Source organism: Oncorhynchus masou, chromosome 29 (genome assembly GCF_036934945.1).
Source record: "Oncorhynchus masou masou isolate Uvic2021 chromosome 29, UVic_Omas_1.1, whole genome shotgun sequence".
NCBI classification, from domain to species: Eukaryota; Metazoa; Chordata; class Actinopteri; order Salmoniformes; family Salmonidae; genus Oncorhynchus; species Oncorhynchus masou.
In genome coordinates this window covers 95089535-95106596 of record NC_088240.1, presented here as the reverse complement: position 1 = coordinate 95106596, position 17062 = coordinate 95089535, and the positions used below count along the sequence as shown (strand labels likewise).

General features: G+C 42.0%; 2 long non-coding RNA genes across 4 annotated transcripts in view; one reads left to right on the top strand and one right to left on the bottom strand.

The window, feature by feature from the left end:
* Positions 1-1706, bottom strand: part of LOC135521010 (uncharacterized) — a 42015-nt gene extending 40309 nt beyond the window's left edge. The window contains exon 1 of the long non-coding RNA XR_010452478.1: positions 1586-1706. This is a non-coding gene — a long non-coding RNA (uncharacterized LOC135521010). The remainder of the gene's footprint in view (positions 1-1585) is intronic.
* Positions 1-17062, top strand: part of LOC135521008 (uncharacterized) — a 263402-nt gene that overhangs the window by 219142 nt on the left and 27198 nt on the right. The window contains exons 5-6 of one of the 3 annotated variants that reach the window (XR_010452477.1): positions 11306-11372; positions 12457-13259. This is a non-coding gene — a long non-coding RNA (uncharacterized LOC135521008). Of the gene's footprint in view, positions 1-11305; positions 11373-12456; positions 13260-17062 lie in introns of those variants that run through there. The other 2 variants (XR_010452475.1, XR_010452476.1) reach the window with 2 other exon arrangements.

Genomic DNA, 17062 nt, shown 5'->3' with positions numbered 1-17062 from the left:
AGGTATTACAGACTGGGTCAGGGAGAGGTAGAACATGTTGGTATTACAGACTGGGTCAGGGAGAGGTAGAACATGTAGGTATTACAGACTGGGTCAGGGAGAGGTAGAACATGTAGGTATTACAGACTGGGACAGTGAGAGGTAGAACATGTAGGTATTACAGACTGGTTCAGGGAGAGGTAGAACATGTAGGTATTACAGACTGGGTCAGGTGGAACATGTAGGTATTACAGACTGGGTCAGGGAGAGGTAGAACATGTAGGTATTACAGACTGGGCCAGGGAGAGGTAGAACATGTAGGTTTTACAGACTGGGTCAGGGAGAGGTAGAACATGTAGGTATTACAGACTGGGTCAGGGAGAGGTGGAACATGTAGGTATTACAGACTGGGTCAGGGAGAGGTAGAACATGTAGGTATTACAGACTGGGTCAGGGAGAGGTAGAACATGTAGGTATTACAGACTGGGTCAGGGAGAGGTAGAACATGTAGGTATTACAGACTGGGTCAGTGAGAGGTAGAACATGTAGGTATTACAGACTGGGTCAGGGAGAGGTAGAACATGTAGGTATTACAGACTGGGTCAGGGAGAGGTAGAACATGTAGGTATTACAGACTGGGTCAGGGAGAGGTAGAACATGTAGGTATTACAGACTGGGTCAGGGAGAGGTAGAACATGTAGGTATTACAGACTGGGTCAGGGAGAGGTGGAACATGTAGGTATTACAAACTGGGTCAGGTAGAACATGTAGGTATTACAGACTGGGTCAGGGAGAGGTAGAACATGTAGGTGTTACAGACTGGGTCAGGGAGAGGTAGAACATGTAGGTATTACAGACTGGGTCGGGTAGAACATGTAGGTATTACAGACTGGGTCAGGGAGAGGTAGAACATGTAGGTATTACAGACTGGGTCAGGGAGAGGTAGAACATGTAGGTATTACAGACTGGGTCAGGGAGAGGTAGAACATGTAGGTATTACAGACTGGGTCAGGGAGAGGTAGAACATGTAGGTATTACAGACTGGGTCAGGTGGAACATGTAGGTATTACAGACTGGGTCAGTGAGATGTAGAACATGTAGGTATTACAGACTGGGTCAGGGAGAGGTAGAACATGTAGGTATTACAGACTGGTTCAGGGAGAGGTAGAACATGTAGGTATTACAGACTGGGTCAGGGAGAGGTAGAACATGTAGGTATTACAGATTGGGCCAGGTATTACAGACTGGGTCAGGGAGAGGTAGAACATGTAGGTATTACAGACTGGTTCAGGGAGATGTAGAACATGTAGGTATTACAAACCGGGTCAGGGAGAGGTAGAACATGTAGGTATTACAGCCTGGGTCAGGGAGATGTAGAACATGTAGGTATTACAGACCGGGTCAGGGAGAGGTAGAACATGTAGGTATTACAGACTGGGTCAGGGAGAGGTAGAACATGTAGGTATTACAGACTGGGTCAGGGAGAGGTAGAACATGGCAGTGAAGACACCCGTCAGGTGGTCCCAGGGCTCTGAGGTTGCATCATGGTAATCCATGTGGCCCCACGGGCCTTGTGAATGTTAACCTGTTTAAAGGTCCTACTCACATCGGCTACGGAGAGCGAGATCACACAGTCATCCGGGAACTGCTGGTGCTCTCATGCATGGTTCAGTGTTATTGGCTCCCTCCGTAATTCTGTATTGACGCTTTGCCTGTTTGACGGCTCTTCGTAGTGGGTTTTCTTATCAGCGTCCAGATTAGTGTTCCGTACCTTGAAAGCGGCAGCTCTGGCGGATGTTGTCTGTAATCCATGGCTTCTGGTTGGGATTTGTACGTACGGTCACTGTGGGGACAAAGTCATCGATGCACTTATTAATGAAGCCGGTAACTGATGTCGGTAAACCCCCGGAAAATATTCCAGTCTCTGCTAGCGAAGCAGTCCTGTAGCTTAGCATCCGCTTCAATGGACCACTTCCTTAATGAGCGCATCACTGGTACTTCCTGTTTGAGTTTTTGCTCGTAAGCAGGAATCAGGTGGATAGAATTATGGTCAGATTTGCCAAAGGGAGGGTGAGGGAGAGATTTGTACTCGTTTCTGTGTGTGGAGTAAAGGTGATCTAGAGTTTTAAGATCAGTAGAGAAAAAAGAAAAAAAAGAAAGAAAAATTGGTCAGCTATCCACTGCAGTGCCATTGTGTGTGTGTGTGTGTGTGTGTGTATAATTACCCCATCATGTTACACATCTGCAGTGTTGAAGGAACGGTGCAACCCAAACAGCCCAATGACAATGCACTAATTCATCTTCCTCTAGTTTTGCTACACCAGCAGTTACAAACAGTGTGTGTGTGTGTGTGTGTTTGTGTGTGTGTGTGTGTGTATGAGTGAGTGTGTGTGTGTGTGTGTGTGTGTGTGTGTGTGTGTGTGTGTGTGTGTGTGTGTGTGTATATGAGTGAGTGTTTGTGTGTGTGTGTGTGCGTGCGCGTGCGTGTGTGTTTGTGTGTGTGAGTGCTTGCGTGCATGCGTACGTGCGTGTGTGTGTGCGTGCGTGTGCGTGCGTGCGTGAGTGAGTGTCTGTGTGTGTGTGTGTGTGTGTAGCTGTGATCTGTCAGATCAGATCAGACTAACCACCCTGAAGGTGTTCCGTGGAGGTGCATTCCGGAACTCTGACATCATGTCTTGTAGTCAGCAGACTCTCACATCCCAGGCAGAAACAGAGTCAGATACATGGTGCTGGAAAAGCTTTTTAAGTCCTGCTCTGAGATAGAACTAGGGCCGAAAACTCTCTGTTTATACAAACCGACATGATTGCCTACAATTAGGAAAGGATTGGATTTAGAATGAGACGGTGTGGTTTAACAACTTGATACTGTAGAAATTAGCGTTGTCCGCTATAATTACGTAAAGAAGTCTCCGCGCACTCAAACCGTATTCGAGTGACTGTATTTGTTGTGTCCTCTTATATTGTCCCGCACGTTAATTACTGTAGTTTGTCAGTGTCTCAGCAATCCTAAAGGTTCTGCTACGTTTCTACAGCATCGAGCTCCAGTGTAGACTAACCAAGGTCTTATGTAGAGACTGGATGTGTGAACAGCTCGTGTTGTTCCCCACCAGGCAAGGACTTTGTCTGTACTGGCAACTGTATCTGATCCAACAGTTACGTGTTTACAGTTATATAGTTATACAGTATACAGTTATACAGTATACAATTATACAGTATACAGTATACAGTTATACAGTTATACAGTATACAATTATACAGTATACAGTTATACATTTATACAGTTATACAGTATACAGTATACAGTTATACATTTATACAGTTATACAGTATACAGTATACAGTTATACAGTTATACATTATACATTATACAGTATACAGTATACAGTATACAGTTATACAGTATACACTATACAGTATACAGTTATACATTATATAGTTATACAGTATACAGTTATACAGTATACACTATACAGTATACAGTTATACAGTATATAGTTATTCAGTATACAGTATACAGTATACAGTTATACAGTATACAGTATACACTATACAGTATACAGTTATACAGTATATAGTTATACAGTATACAGTATACAGTTATACAGTATACAGTTATATAGTTATACAGTATACAGTTATACAGTATACAGTTATACAGTACATAGTTATACAGTATATAGTTATACAGTACATAGTTATACAGTTATATAGTTATACAGTGTACAGTTATACAGTATACAGTTATACAGTATATAGTTATACAGTATACAGTTATACAGTATATAGATATACAGTATATACATATACAGTATACAGTATATAGTTATACAGTATACAGTTATACAGAATACAGTTAGGTGTTTACAGTTATACAGTTATACAGTTATACATTATACATTATACAGTTATACAGTTATACAGTTATAAATTATACAGTTATACAGAATACAGTTAGGTGTTTACAGTAATACAGTTATACAGTTATACAGTTACGTGTTTACAGTTATACAGTTATACACTATACAGTTATACAGTTATACACTATACAGTTATACAGTTATACAGTATACAGTTGTACAGTATATAGTTCTAAAGTATAAGGTTATACAGTATACAGTTATAAAATATACAGTTATACAGTTATAAAAGCTATAGTTCTAAAGTACACAGTTGTACAGTATATAGTTATACAGTATAAGGTTATACAGTATACAGTTATAAAATATACAGTTATACAGTTATAAAAGCTATAGTTATAAAGTACACAGTTGTACAGTATACAGTTATACAGTTACGTGTTTACAGTTATACAGTTGTACAGTATATAGTTCTGAAGTATAAGGTTATACAGTATACAGTTATAAAATATACAGTTATACAGTTATAAAAGCTATAGTTATAAAGTACACAGTTGTACAGTATATAGTTATACAGTATAAGGTTGTACAGTATATAGTTATACAGTATAAGGTTGTACAGTATATAGTTATACAGTATAAGGTTATACAGTATATAGTTATACAGTATAAGGTTTACAGTATATAGTTATACAGTATAAGGTTATACAGTATATAGTTATACAGTATAAGGTTATACAGTATATATTTATACAGTATAAGGTTATACACTATATAGTTATAAAGTACACAGTTGTACAGTATATAGTTATACAGTATAAGGTTGTACAGTATATAGTTATACAGTATAAGGTTATACAGTATATAGTTATACAGTATAAGGTTATACAGTATATAGTTATACAGTATAAGGTTATACAGTATATAGTTATACAGTATAAGGTTATACACTATATAGTTATAAAGTACACAGTTGTACAGTATATAGTTATACAGTATAAGGTTATACAGTCCACGCTACAGTGCATTTAGAAAGTATTCAGACCCTTTGACCAAATGTTTTTAAGTCACAGCCTTATTCTGAAATGGATTAAATGCATTTTTCCTCATCAATCTACACACAATACCCCATAATGACATCACAATACCCCATAATGACATCACAATACCCCACAATGACATCACAATACCCCATAATGACATCACAATACCCCATAATGACATCACAATACCCCATAATGACATCACAATACCCCACAATGACATCACAATACCCCATAATGACATCACAATACCCCATAATGACATCACAATACCCCATAATGACATCACAATACCCCATAATGACATCACAATAACCCACAATGACATCACAATACCCCATAATGACAAAGTGAAAACAGGTTTATAGATATTTTATAGATAAACAGAAATCCCTTTATTTACATAAGTATTCAGACCCTTTGCTATGAGACTCGACATTGAGCTCAGGTGCATCCTGTTTCCATTGATCATCTTTGAGATGTTTCTACAACTTGATTCGAGTCCAACTGTGGTAAATTCAATTGATTGGACATGATTTGGAAGTGCAAACGCCTGTCTATATAAGGTCCCACAGTTGACAGTGCATGTCAGAGCAAAAACCAAGCGATGAGGTCGAAGGAATTGGCTTCATCCCTACGGTGAAGCATGGTGGTGGCAGAATCATACTGTAAGGATGTTTTTCATCTGCAGGTTGACCAGTCAGGATCGAGGGAAAATGAGCAAAGCACAAAGATCTTTGATGAAAACCTGCTCCAGAGCACTCAGGACCTCAGACTGGGGCGAAGGGTCACCTTCCAACAGGACAACAACCCTAAGCACACAGCCAAGACAACGCAAGAGTGGCTTCGGGATAAGTCTCTGAATGTCCTTGAGTGGCCCAGCCAGAGCTCGGATTTGAACCCGATCGAACATCTCTGGAGAGACCTGAAAATAGCTGTACAGCGACGCTCCCCATCCAACCTGACAGAGCTTGAGAGGATCTGCAGAGAAGAATGGGAGAAACTCCCCAAATACAGGTGTGCCAAGCTTTTAGCATCACACCCAAGAAGACTGAAGGCTGTAATCGCTGCCAAAGGTGCTTCAACAAAGTACTGAGTAAAGGGTCTGAATACTTATGTAAATGGTTTATTTCCGTTTTTTTTATTATTTTTTGGGGGGGGCAAAATTTTCAACAAACCTCTTTTTGCTTTGTCATTACGAGGGTATTGTGATGTCATTACGAGGTATTGTGATGTCATTATGAGGTATTGTGATGTCATTATGAGGTATTGTGATGTCATTATGGGGTATTGTGATGTCATTATGAGGTATTGTGATGTCATTACGAGGGTATTGTGTGTAAATTGAGGAGGGGGAAAAACAATTGAATACATTTTTGAATAAGGCTGTAACCTAACAAACTGTGGAAAAAGTCAAGGGGTCTGAATACTTTCTGAATGTACTGCATATACTGTATACAGTATAGCCAACCTCACTTAATCCAGACATGCAAATATGATAGACATACATTTGAACTTGATACTTGATAATAGGCACTTTGTTTGACGCTCCCTAAACAGTCACGACATCATTATGTGACAAATGCCTTAAAAAGTTGAACTTGATTCTTTGGTACTTTGTTTGTGCTGTTTAAATACCACGCGAAGATATACACCAGGCCAGATAAGTAAGCTTCTACATGTGTCAGCATGGGTTTGAGATATAGTTTGAAAACAGATCTAGGATTGAAGTGTTTTGTGTTTAATTGCTCTGTGGCGTCTCTGTTCAGCAGAACTGTTTTCTATGGCCTTATGGCTCACACCACGGGTCGATACCACTAATTACAAACGCTTTGACTCCACTTGAACTGCTGCACAGTCACACCCTACCATTTAGAATCTCTGAACCAATCACCCAAGCATTTAAAAGCCATTGACCAATAACGCGGTTCCTGCGAGCCAACTTTAAACCACACGGCGCTCAGAGCCGAGCAGAGTGTAACAGCCAACACCACAACAAGGCCCAATGTGAACTTCTGACAAAAACTAATCCTTGTTTTATTATCACTGTTTATCTGAATGCCCTCCATAAAGGCCCTCATAAACTGCCTCTTAATGCCTTTGATAACGTTGTGTGTGTGGAGGGGGGGGGGCTCTGGGATGAAAGGACACGTGAATACGGAAGTTGAGCTAGCTGCTTTGACAGGCCGTTTTTTTCCTCTCTCTCTCTCTCTCTCTCTCTCTCTCTCTCTCTCTCTCTCTCTCTCTCTCTCTCTCTCTCTCTCTCTCTCCCTCTCCCTCTCTCTCTCTCTCTCTCTGTCTCTCTCTCTCTCCTCATAAGACACAGTGGAGTTATGGTGTGGTGGAAGGAGTTTCCGTTGGCAGTGGTCCATAGGAACCCATGGGAATTACAAGTTCAGCATCTTCTCAAACACTAAACTCACAGCTTTGTAACATGCAGACGATCACCAGAGACGTCCTACTTTTAAAAACGTTATATATACTGTATATATACAGTATATATTTTAGTGAACTATTTTTCTTTTTTTTATTAAACAGCTATAATACAATACAATACAATACAATAGCTGTTAGAAACGATGGATCTCAGTGACCAGAATATTCTTCTTCTGCTTCTTCTTCTTCTTCTTCTTCTTCTTCTTCAGTTCTTCTTCTTCTTCTTCAGTTCTTCTTCTTCTTCAGTTCTTCTTCTTCTTCTTCTTCTTCTTCAGTTCTTCTTCTTCTTCAGTTCTTCTTCTTCTTCTTCTTCTTCTTCTTCAGTTCTTCTTCTTCTTCTTCAGTTCTTCTTCTTCTTCTTCTTCAGTTCTTCTTCTTCTTCAGTTCTTCTTCTTCTTCTTCTTCTTCTTCTGCTTCTTCTTCTTCTTCTTCAGTTCTTCTTCTTCTTCAGTTCTTCTTCTTCTTCTTCTTCTTCTTCTGCTTCTTCTTCTTCTTCAGTTCTTCAGTTCTTCTTCAGTTGTTCTTCTTCAGTTGTTCTTCTTCTTCAGTTGTTCTTCTTCACTTCTTCTTCACTTCTTCTTCACTTCTTCTTCACTTCTTCTTCTTCTTCTTCTTTATCATACAACTTCTTATTAAAACCAGCCTGTTGTTGGAACGTCTTGCTTGGTGAACTGTGATACCAGTATTCACATTCACATTGTCCAAAACCCCTTGTGTTATGTATGCATGTCCCTGGTTTCACTAGTCACAGCTGTAGGGTTTGGATTCATTTTGAAACCAAACGTTTACACAAAGAATGTTCTGTCAAATGGACTATTACAGAATATCAAACTGCAGGAGAACTTTGCGCCAGAACTAGTCCACCTCACGATTAGCTAGGTGGTTAGAGTATCAGGGCTTGTGGCCTTGATTATCTACGCCTCTGTATTTTCACCTTCAGTTTGTTCAGTAACAGGGCCTGTGTTTCTCCACTAATTTACTGTAGTTATGAGACTTCTAAAAACCAAGGCCTGATTCAGAGTCTGGCTTCATTGTACTGTAGTTATGAGACTTCTAAAAACCCAGGCCTGATTCAGAGTCTGGCTTCATTGTACTGTAGTTATGAGACTTCTAAAAACCCAGGCCTGATTCAGAGTCTGGCTTCATTGTACTGTAGTTATGAGACTTCTAAAAACCAAGGCCTACTGCCTGATTCAGAGTCTGGCTTCATTGTACTGTAGTTATTAGACTTCTAAAAACCCAGGCCTGATTCAGAGTCTGGCTTCATTGTACTGTAGTTATTAGACTTCTAAAAACCAAGGCCTACTGCCTGATTCAGAGTCTGGCTTCATTGTACTGTAGTTATGAGACTTCTAAAAACCCAGGCCTGATTCAGAGTCTGGCTTCATTGTACTGTAGTTATGAGACTTCTAAAAACCCAGGCCTGATTCAGAGTCTGGCTTCATTGTACTGTAGTTATTAGACTTCTAAAAACCAAGGCCTACTGCCTGATTCAGAGTCTGGCTTCATTGTACTGTAGTTATGAGACTTCTAAAAACCCAGGCCTGATTCAGAGTCTGGCTTCATTGTACTGTAGTTATGAGACTTCTAAAAACCCAGGCCTGATTCAGAGTCTGGCTTCATTGTACTGTAGTTATGAGACTTCTAAAAACACAGGACTGATTCAGAGTCTGGCTTCATTGTACTGTAGTTATGAGACTTCTAAAAACCAAGGCCTGCTGCGTGATTCAGAGTCTGGCTTCATTGTACTGTAGTTATGAGACTTCTAAAAACCAAGGCCTACTGCCTGATTCAGTCTGGCTTCATTTACTGTAGTTATGAGACTTCTAAAAACCAAGGCCTACTGCCTGATTCAGTCTGGCTTCATTGTACTGTAGTTATTAGACTTCTAAAAACCAAGGCCTACTGCCTGATTCAGTCTGGCTTCATTTTACTGTAGTTATGAGACTTCTAAAAACCAAGGCCTACTGCCTGATTCCGTCTGGCTTCATTTTACTGTAGTTATTAGACTTCTAAAAACCAAGGCCTACTGCCTGATTCAGTCTGGCTTCATTGTACTGTAGTTATTAGACTTCTAAAAACCAAGGCCTACTGCCTGATTCAGTCTGGCTTCATTTACTGTAGTTATTAGACTTCTAAAAACCAAGGCCTACTGCCTGATTCAGAGTCTGGCTTCATTGTACTGTAGTTATGAGACTTCTAAAAACCAAGGCCTACTGCCTGATTCAGAGTCTGGCTTCATTGTACTGTAGTTATGAGACTTCTAAAAACCAAGGCCTACTGCCTGATTCAGAGTCTGGCTTCATTTTACTGTAGTTATTAGACTTCTAAAAACCAAGGCCTACTGCCTGATTCAGAGTCTGGCTTAATTTTACTGTAGTCATTAGACTTCTAAAAACCAAGGCCTACTGCCTGATTCAGAGTCTGGCTTAATTTTACTGTAGTTATTAGACTTCTAAAAACCAAGGCCTACTGCCTGATTCAGAGTCTGGCTTCATTTTACTGTAGTTAGTAGACTTCTAAAAACCAAGGCCTACTGCCTGATTCAGAGTCTGGCTTCATTTTACTGTAGTTATTAGACTTCTAAAAACCAAGGCCTACTGCCTGATTCAGAGTCTGGCTTCATTTTACTGTAGTTAGTAGACTTCTAAAAACCAAGGCCTACTGCCTGATTCAGAGTCTGGCTTCATTTTACTGTAGTTATTAGACTTCTAAAAACCAAGGCCTACTGCCTGATTCAGAGTCTGGCTTCATTTTACTGTAGTTAGTAGACTTCTAAAAACCAAGGCCTACTGCCTGATTCAGAGTCTGGCTTAATTTTACTGTAGTTATTAGACTTCTAAAAACCAAGGCCTACTGCCTGATTCAGTCTGGCTTCATTTTACTGTAGTTATTAGACTTCTAAAAACCAAGGCCTACTGCCTGATTCAGTGTCTGGCTTCATTGTACTGTAGTTATTAGACTTCTAAAAACCCAGGACTGATTCAGAGTATGGCATCATTGTACTGTAGTTATGAGACTTCTAAAAACCAAGGCCTACTGCCTGATTCAGTCTGGCTTCATTGTACTGTAGTTATAAGACTTCTAAAAACCAAGGCCTACTGCCTGATTCAGAGTCTGGCTTCATTGTACTGTAGTTATTAGACTTCTAAAAACCAAGGCCTACTGCCTGATTCAGTCTGGCTTCATTGTACTGTAGTTATGAGACTTCTAAAAACCAAGGCCTACTGCCTGATTCCGTCTGGCTTCATTGTACTGTAGTTATGAGACTTCTAAAAACCAAGGCCTACTGCCTGATTCAGTCTGGCTTCATTGTACTGTAGTTATGAGACTTCTAAAAACCAAGGCCTACTGCCTGATTCCGTCTGGCTTCATTGTACTGTAGTTATGAGACTTCTAAAAACCAAGGCCTACTGCCTGATTCAGTCTGGCTTCATTTACTGTAGTCATGAGGCTCCTGAGTGGTATAGTTGTCTAAGGCACTGCGTCTCAGTGCTCGAGGCATCACTACACCCTGGTTCAAATCCAGGCAGGTATCACACACTACACCCTGGTTCAAATCCAGGCAGGTATCACACACTACACCCTGGTTCAAATCCAGGCAGGTATCACACACTACACCCTGGTTCAAATCCAGGCAGGTATCACACACTACACCCTGGTTCAAATCCAGGCAGGTATCACTCACTACACCCTGGTTCAAATCCAGGCAGGTATCACACACTACACCCTGGTTCAAATCCAGGCAGGTATCACAACTGGCTGAGATTTGGAGTCCCATAAGGTGGTGCACAACTGGCCCAGCGTCCTCCTGGTTAGGGTTTGACCGGTGTAGGCCGTCATTGTAAATAAGCATTTGTTCTTTTAACTGACTCGCCTGGTTAAATACAGGTACTTAATTAAAATAACAGTCACATTTGAGTACAACTCAATGATCAGCACACTGTACCTCCAGACATGACTAAATGATGTCATGATATTTTGTTTCAGATGTTGGAGGCCATGGCAAGATGACGCAGAGACGGGAATTCAGAAGGAGATGTGATTGGTCGGCTTGGTAAGAGCCCTTCTCTTTCTGACGAATAGAGACATTTACAATGTTATATATTATGGCTATGTGCAGTGTTGTAACGATGTGAAAATAATAAATAATAATAATGGGTTGTATTTTACAATGGTGTTTGTTCTTCACTGGTTGCCATTTTTCTTGTGGCAACAGGTCACACATCTTGCTGCTGTGATGTCACGCTGTGGTATTTCACCCAGTAGATATGGGAGTTTATCAAAGTTTGACGTATTTTCTAATTATTTGTGGATCTGTGTAATCTGAGGGAAATATGTGTCTCGAATATGGTCACACATTTGGGAGGAGGTTAGGAAGTGCAGCTCACTTTGTGGGCAGTGAGCACATAGCCTGTCTTCTCTTGAGAGCCAGGTCTGCCTACGGCGGCCTTTCTCAATAGCAAGGCTATGCTCACTGAGTCTGTACATAGCCAAAGCTTTCCTTAAGTTTGGGTCAGTCACAGTGGTCAGGTATTCTGCTACTGTGTACTCTTTGTTCAGGGCCAAATCGCCCTCTGTCTCTGTCTCTCTCTCTCTCTCTCTCTCTCTGTCTCTCTCTCTCTGTCTCTCTTTCTGACTCTCTCTCTCTCTCTCTCTCTCTCTTTCTTGCTTTCTGTCTCTCTCTCTCTCCTCCTTGTTCTCTCGCTCCTACAGATTACATGAATAAAGGTCTCATATGCCAAAACAGCAGTTTATTTCGGCCATGACTGTCCGTGTGGACAGTATGATTACAGACCCCTTGATCCAACTCTGACCATGTCCGTTACATAAGGGTTACAGGGCAATTATAGTGTCCATAACCATGATAATTGTGCTTACTAACCCAAAGGATAGTTGTGGGTCTACATGGGAATATACTGTATACATAACTCAACATTTAGAATCACAACAAACACATCATTTGTAGACTTGCTAGTCAAAGGGATTATGGTTTTCTGCTTTAAACGGCTTGAAACACAGTGGTAGAATGACTGTAGCTAGACTTGCAGATGCATCTTATGCAGTATCCTAGTGATTTGTTTCATCTGGGAAGAGATCAATAAGATACAAATTGTTTTTTACCTACCTTTTCTACCCAGTTTCACTATCCAATTGCGATCTTGTCTCATCGCTTCATCTCCCCAACGGGCTCGGGAGAGGCGAAGGTCGAGTCATGCGTCCTCTCCGAAAAATGATCTGCCGAACCGCGCCTCATAACCCCGGAAGCCAGGTGCACCAATGTGTCAGAGGAAAAACCGAAGTCAGCTTGGAGGCACCCGGCCAGGAGTTGCTGGACTCTGAGGCCTCAGGAACAATTCTTCTTGATATATGTTTTTACTGAACTTAAAAAAATATTTTGTATAATTCTGTCAAATGAATCAGACTTAAAAAGGTTTTTTAATACCATGAAGAAGTCCTATTAAAGCCCAGTGAGTCCCACCAGGACACCGGTGTGTTTTGGACTTCTAACCCCTGTTAAACATTGTATGAAACAAATGTGTGTATATACTTACAGCATTCATATACAGTGGGGCAAAAAAGTATTTAGTCAGCCACCAATTGTGCAAGTTCTCCCACTTCAAAAGATGAGAGAGGCCTGTAATTTTCATCATAGGTCCACTTCAACTATGATAGACAAAAGGAGAAAAAAAATCAGGAAAATTACATTTTAGGATTTTTAATGAATTTATTTGCAAATTATGGTGGAAAATAAGTATTTGGTCACCTACGAACAAGCAAGATTTCTGGCTCTCACAGACCTGTAAATTCTTCTTTAAGAGGCTCCTCTGTCCTCCACTCGTTACATGTATTAATGACAAATACTTATTTTCCACCATAATTTGCAAATAAATTCATTAAAAATCCTACAATGTGAAAAAAAGTATTCTGGAATTTTTTACAACTAATTTTGTCTGTAATAGTTGAAGTGTACCTATTGATGAAAATTACAGGCCTCTCTCATCTTTTTAAGTGGGAGAACTTGCACAATTGGTGGCTGACTAAATAGTTTTTTTGGCCCACTGTACATTCATTATAATCAGGTTCTTGCTTGGCTGACATTCTTTATTTGTTGCCATGTGTCAATAAAAGCTCATGAATGAACAACTGTTAATGTCACGTTGTTCTGTGTTCTACTTGTGGCCCTGGTTGTCCTGAAATGTCACGTTGTTCTGTGTTCTACTTGTGGCCCTGGTTGTCTTGAAATGTCACGTTGTTCTGTGTTCTACTTGTGGCCCTGGTTGTCATGAAATGTCACGTTGTTCTGTGTTCTACTTGTGGCCCTGGTTGTCATGAAATGTCACGTTGTTCTGTGTTCTACTTGTGGCCCTGGTTGTCATGAAATGTCACGTTGTTCTGTGTTCTACTTGTGGCCCTGGTTGTCATGAAATGTCACGTTGTTCTGTGTTCTACTTGTGGCCCTGGTTGTCATGTTATGTCACGTTGTTTTGTGTTCTACTTGTGGCCCTGGTTGTCATGAAATGTCACATTGTTTTGTGTTCTACTTGTGGCCCTGGTTGTCATGAAATGTCACGTTGTTCTGTGTTCTACTTGTGGCCCTGGTTGTCATGAAATGTCACGTTGTTCTGTGTTCTACTTGTGGCCCTGGTTGTCATGAAATGTCACATTGTTTTGTGTTCTACTTGTGGCCCTGGTTGTCATGAAATGTCACATTGTTTTGTGTTCTACTTGTGGCCCTGGTTGTCATGTTATGTCACGTTGTTTTGTGTTCTACTTGTGGCCCTGGTTGTCATGAAATGTCACATTGTTTTGTGTTCTACTTGTGGCCCTGGTTGTCATGAAATGTCACGTTGTTCTGTGTTCTACTTGTGGCCCTGGTTGTCATGAAAACACACATGATAGTCAGATAAAAACGTTTTGTTTTTTTGCTGGGCTCTTAAGACTGAAGGTTAATCAAAAGAGAGAAAATGGCTCCTCAAAAAGAGGATCTGTCATTTTTAAAACCTCAGCGTTTGACACATTTTTGCAGTAGAAAGTACGGGGAAAGTACTATGAAAAATATTACCTTTGGCACTGTTGAAATAATTACATTTTCCTGTTCAATTCTATTGTTTGAACTAAAAAAAAAACACAGATCTATCCAATAGTATTAAATCAGACTTCAAAGGGCTTTAGTCGAGTTAAAGCACTATTTCTCATTGTGATAAGGAATATGCTTAACTAGCTCAATCCATTTCCCCATTCATCCAGACAGACAGAGGGACCACCACAAATATTGAGTTTTTCACTGGCAATTAAAAATTAGAATTGGTCAGATTCTTCATTGTCAGCGGTTCCTATCATTAAACCAGACAGACATACAGTTCCATATGTAGCCCAAGCTTAATCAATTAACTCCGATATGGTGCCTGCCTGACTGACTGACTGTCTGGCTTACTGCCTGCCTGACTGACTGACTGGCTGACTGCCTGGCTGACTACTTGACTGTCTGACTGGCTGACTGCCTGCCTGACTGCCTGACTGACTGCCTGGCTGACTGACTGACTGACTTACTGGCTGACTGACTTACTGGCTGAATGGCTGACTGCCTGGCTGACTGACTGCCTGACTAACTGCTTGAATGTCTGACTGACTGGCTGAATGCCTGATTGACTGGCTGACTGACTGACTTACTGCCTGGCTGCCTGACTGTCTGATTGCCTGACTGCTTGACTGACTGGCTGACTGTCTGGATGACTGCCTGACTGCCTGACTGCCTGGCTGGCTGACTGGCTGACTGCCTGCCTGACTGGCTAACTGACTGGCTGACTGACTGACTGCCTGACTGGCTGACTGAATGATTTAAGTTATATTGTCTGTTTTAGGTCAGGGATACTGAAAACTGTTCAGGGCTTCTATTCATAAAGTCTCAGAGTAGGAGTGCTGAACCCCTCATCCATTCATTACAATCTAAAAGATGAAACTGGTCCTGGATCAGCACAGGCCCAGACTTTGCTGAGATTATTTAAAAAAACAGGTTTTTACCTCTCATGTCTGTATAACAAATGAAAGTGACCTGAGTGACCCTGACCCCGTCCTCCTGACCCCACCCCACAACCCTATACCAACCTACTGACCCCACCCTACAACCCTATACCAACCTACTGACCCTGTCCTTCAACCCTATACCAACCTACTGACCCTGTCCTTCAACCCTATACCAACCTACTGAACCTGTCCTTCAACCCTATACCAACCTACTGACCCCGTCCTCCTGACCCCACCCTACAACCCTATACCAACCTACTGACCCCGTCCTACAACCCTATACCAACCGACTGACCCTGTCCTTCAACCCTATACCAACCTACTGACCCTGTCCTACAACCCTATACCAACCAACTGACCCCGTCCTTCAACCCTATACCAACCTACTGACCCTGTCCTTCAACCCTATACCAACCTACTGACCCCGTCCTCCTGACCCCACCCTACAACCCTATACCAACCTACTGACCCCGTCCTACAACCCTATACCAACCGACTGACCCTGTCCTTCAACCCTATACCAACCTACTGACCCTGTTCTACAACCCTATACCAACCAACTGACCCCGTCCTTCAACCCTATACCAACCGACTGACCCTGTCCTTCAACCCTATACCAACCTACTGACCCTGTCCTACAACCCTATACCAACCTACTGACCCCGTCCTTCAACCCTATACCAACCTACTGACCCCATCCTTCAACCCTATACCAACCTACTGACCCCGTCCTTCAACTCTATACCAACCTACTGACCCTGTCCTACAACCCTATACCAACCTACTGACCCCGTCCTTCAACCCTATACCAACCAACTGACCCCGTCCTTCAACTCTATACCAACCTACTGACCCTGTCCTACAACCCTATACCAACCAACTGACCCCGTCCTTCAACCCTATACCAACCTACTGACCCTGTCCTTCAACCCTATACCAACCTACTGACCCCGTCCTTCAACCCTATACCAACCAACTGACCCCGTCCTTCAACCCTATACCAACCTACTGACCCCGTTCTACAACCCTATACCAACCAACTGACCCCGTCCTTCAACCTTATACCAACCTACTGACCCCGTCCTTCAACCCTATACCAACCAACTGACCCCGTCCTTCAACCCTATACCAACCTACTGACCCTGTCCTTCAACCTTATACCAACCTACAGACCCCGTCCTACAACCCTATACCAACCTACTGACCCCGTCCTACAACCCTATACCAACCAACTGACCCCGTCCTACAACCCTATACCAACCTACTGACCCCGCCCTACAACCCAACACAATACCTCAGCTTACCCCACCATACCTTACCTCACCCTACCTCACCTCACCCCACCTTACCTTACCTCACCTCACTCCAACTTACCTCACCTCACCTCACCCCACCTTACCTTACCTCACCTCATTCCAACTTACCTTACCTCACCTCACCCACCACACCTTACCTCACCCCACCATACCTCACCCCACCTTACCTCACCCCACCTTACCTCACCCCACCTTACCTCACCCCACCTTACCTTAACTCACCCCACCATACCTCACCCCACCTTACCTTACCTCACCCCACCTTACCTTGCCTCACCTCACCCCACCTCACCTCACCCCACCATACCTCACCCCATCTTACCTTACCTCACCCCACCTTACCTTACCTCACCCCACCTTACCTTACCTCACCCCACCTTACCTTACCTCACCCCACCTTACC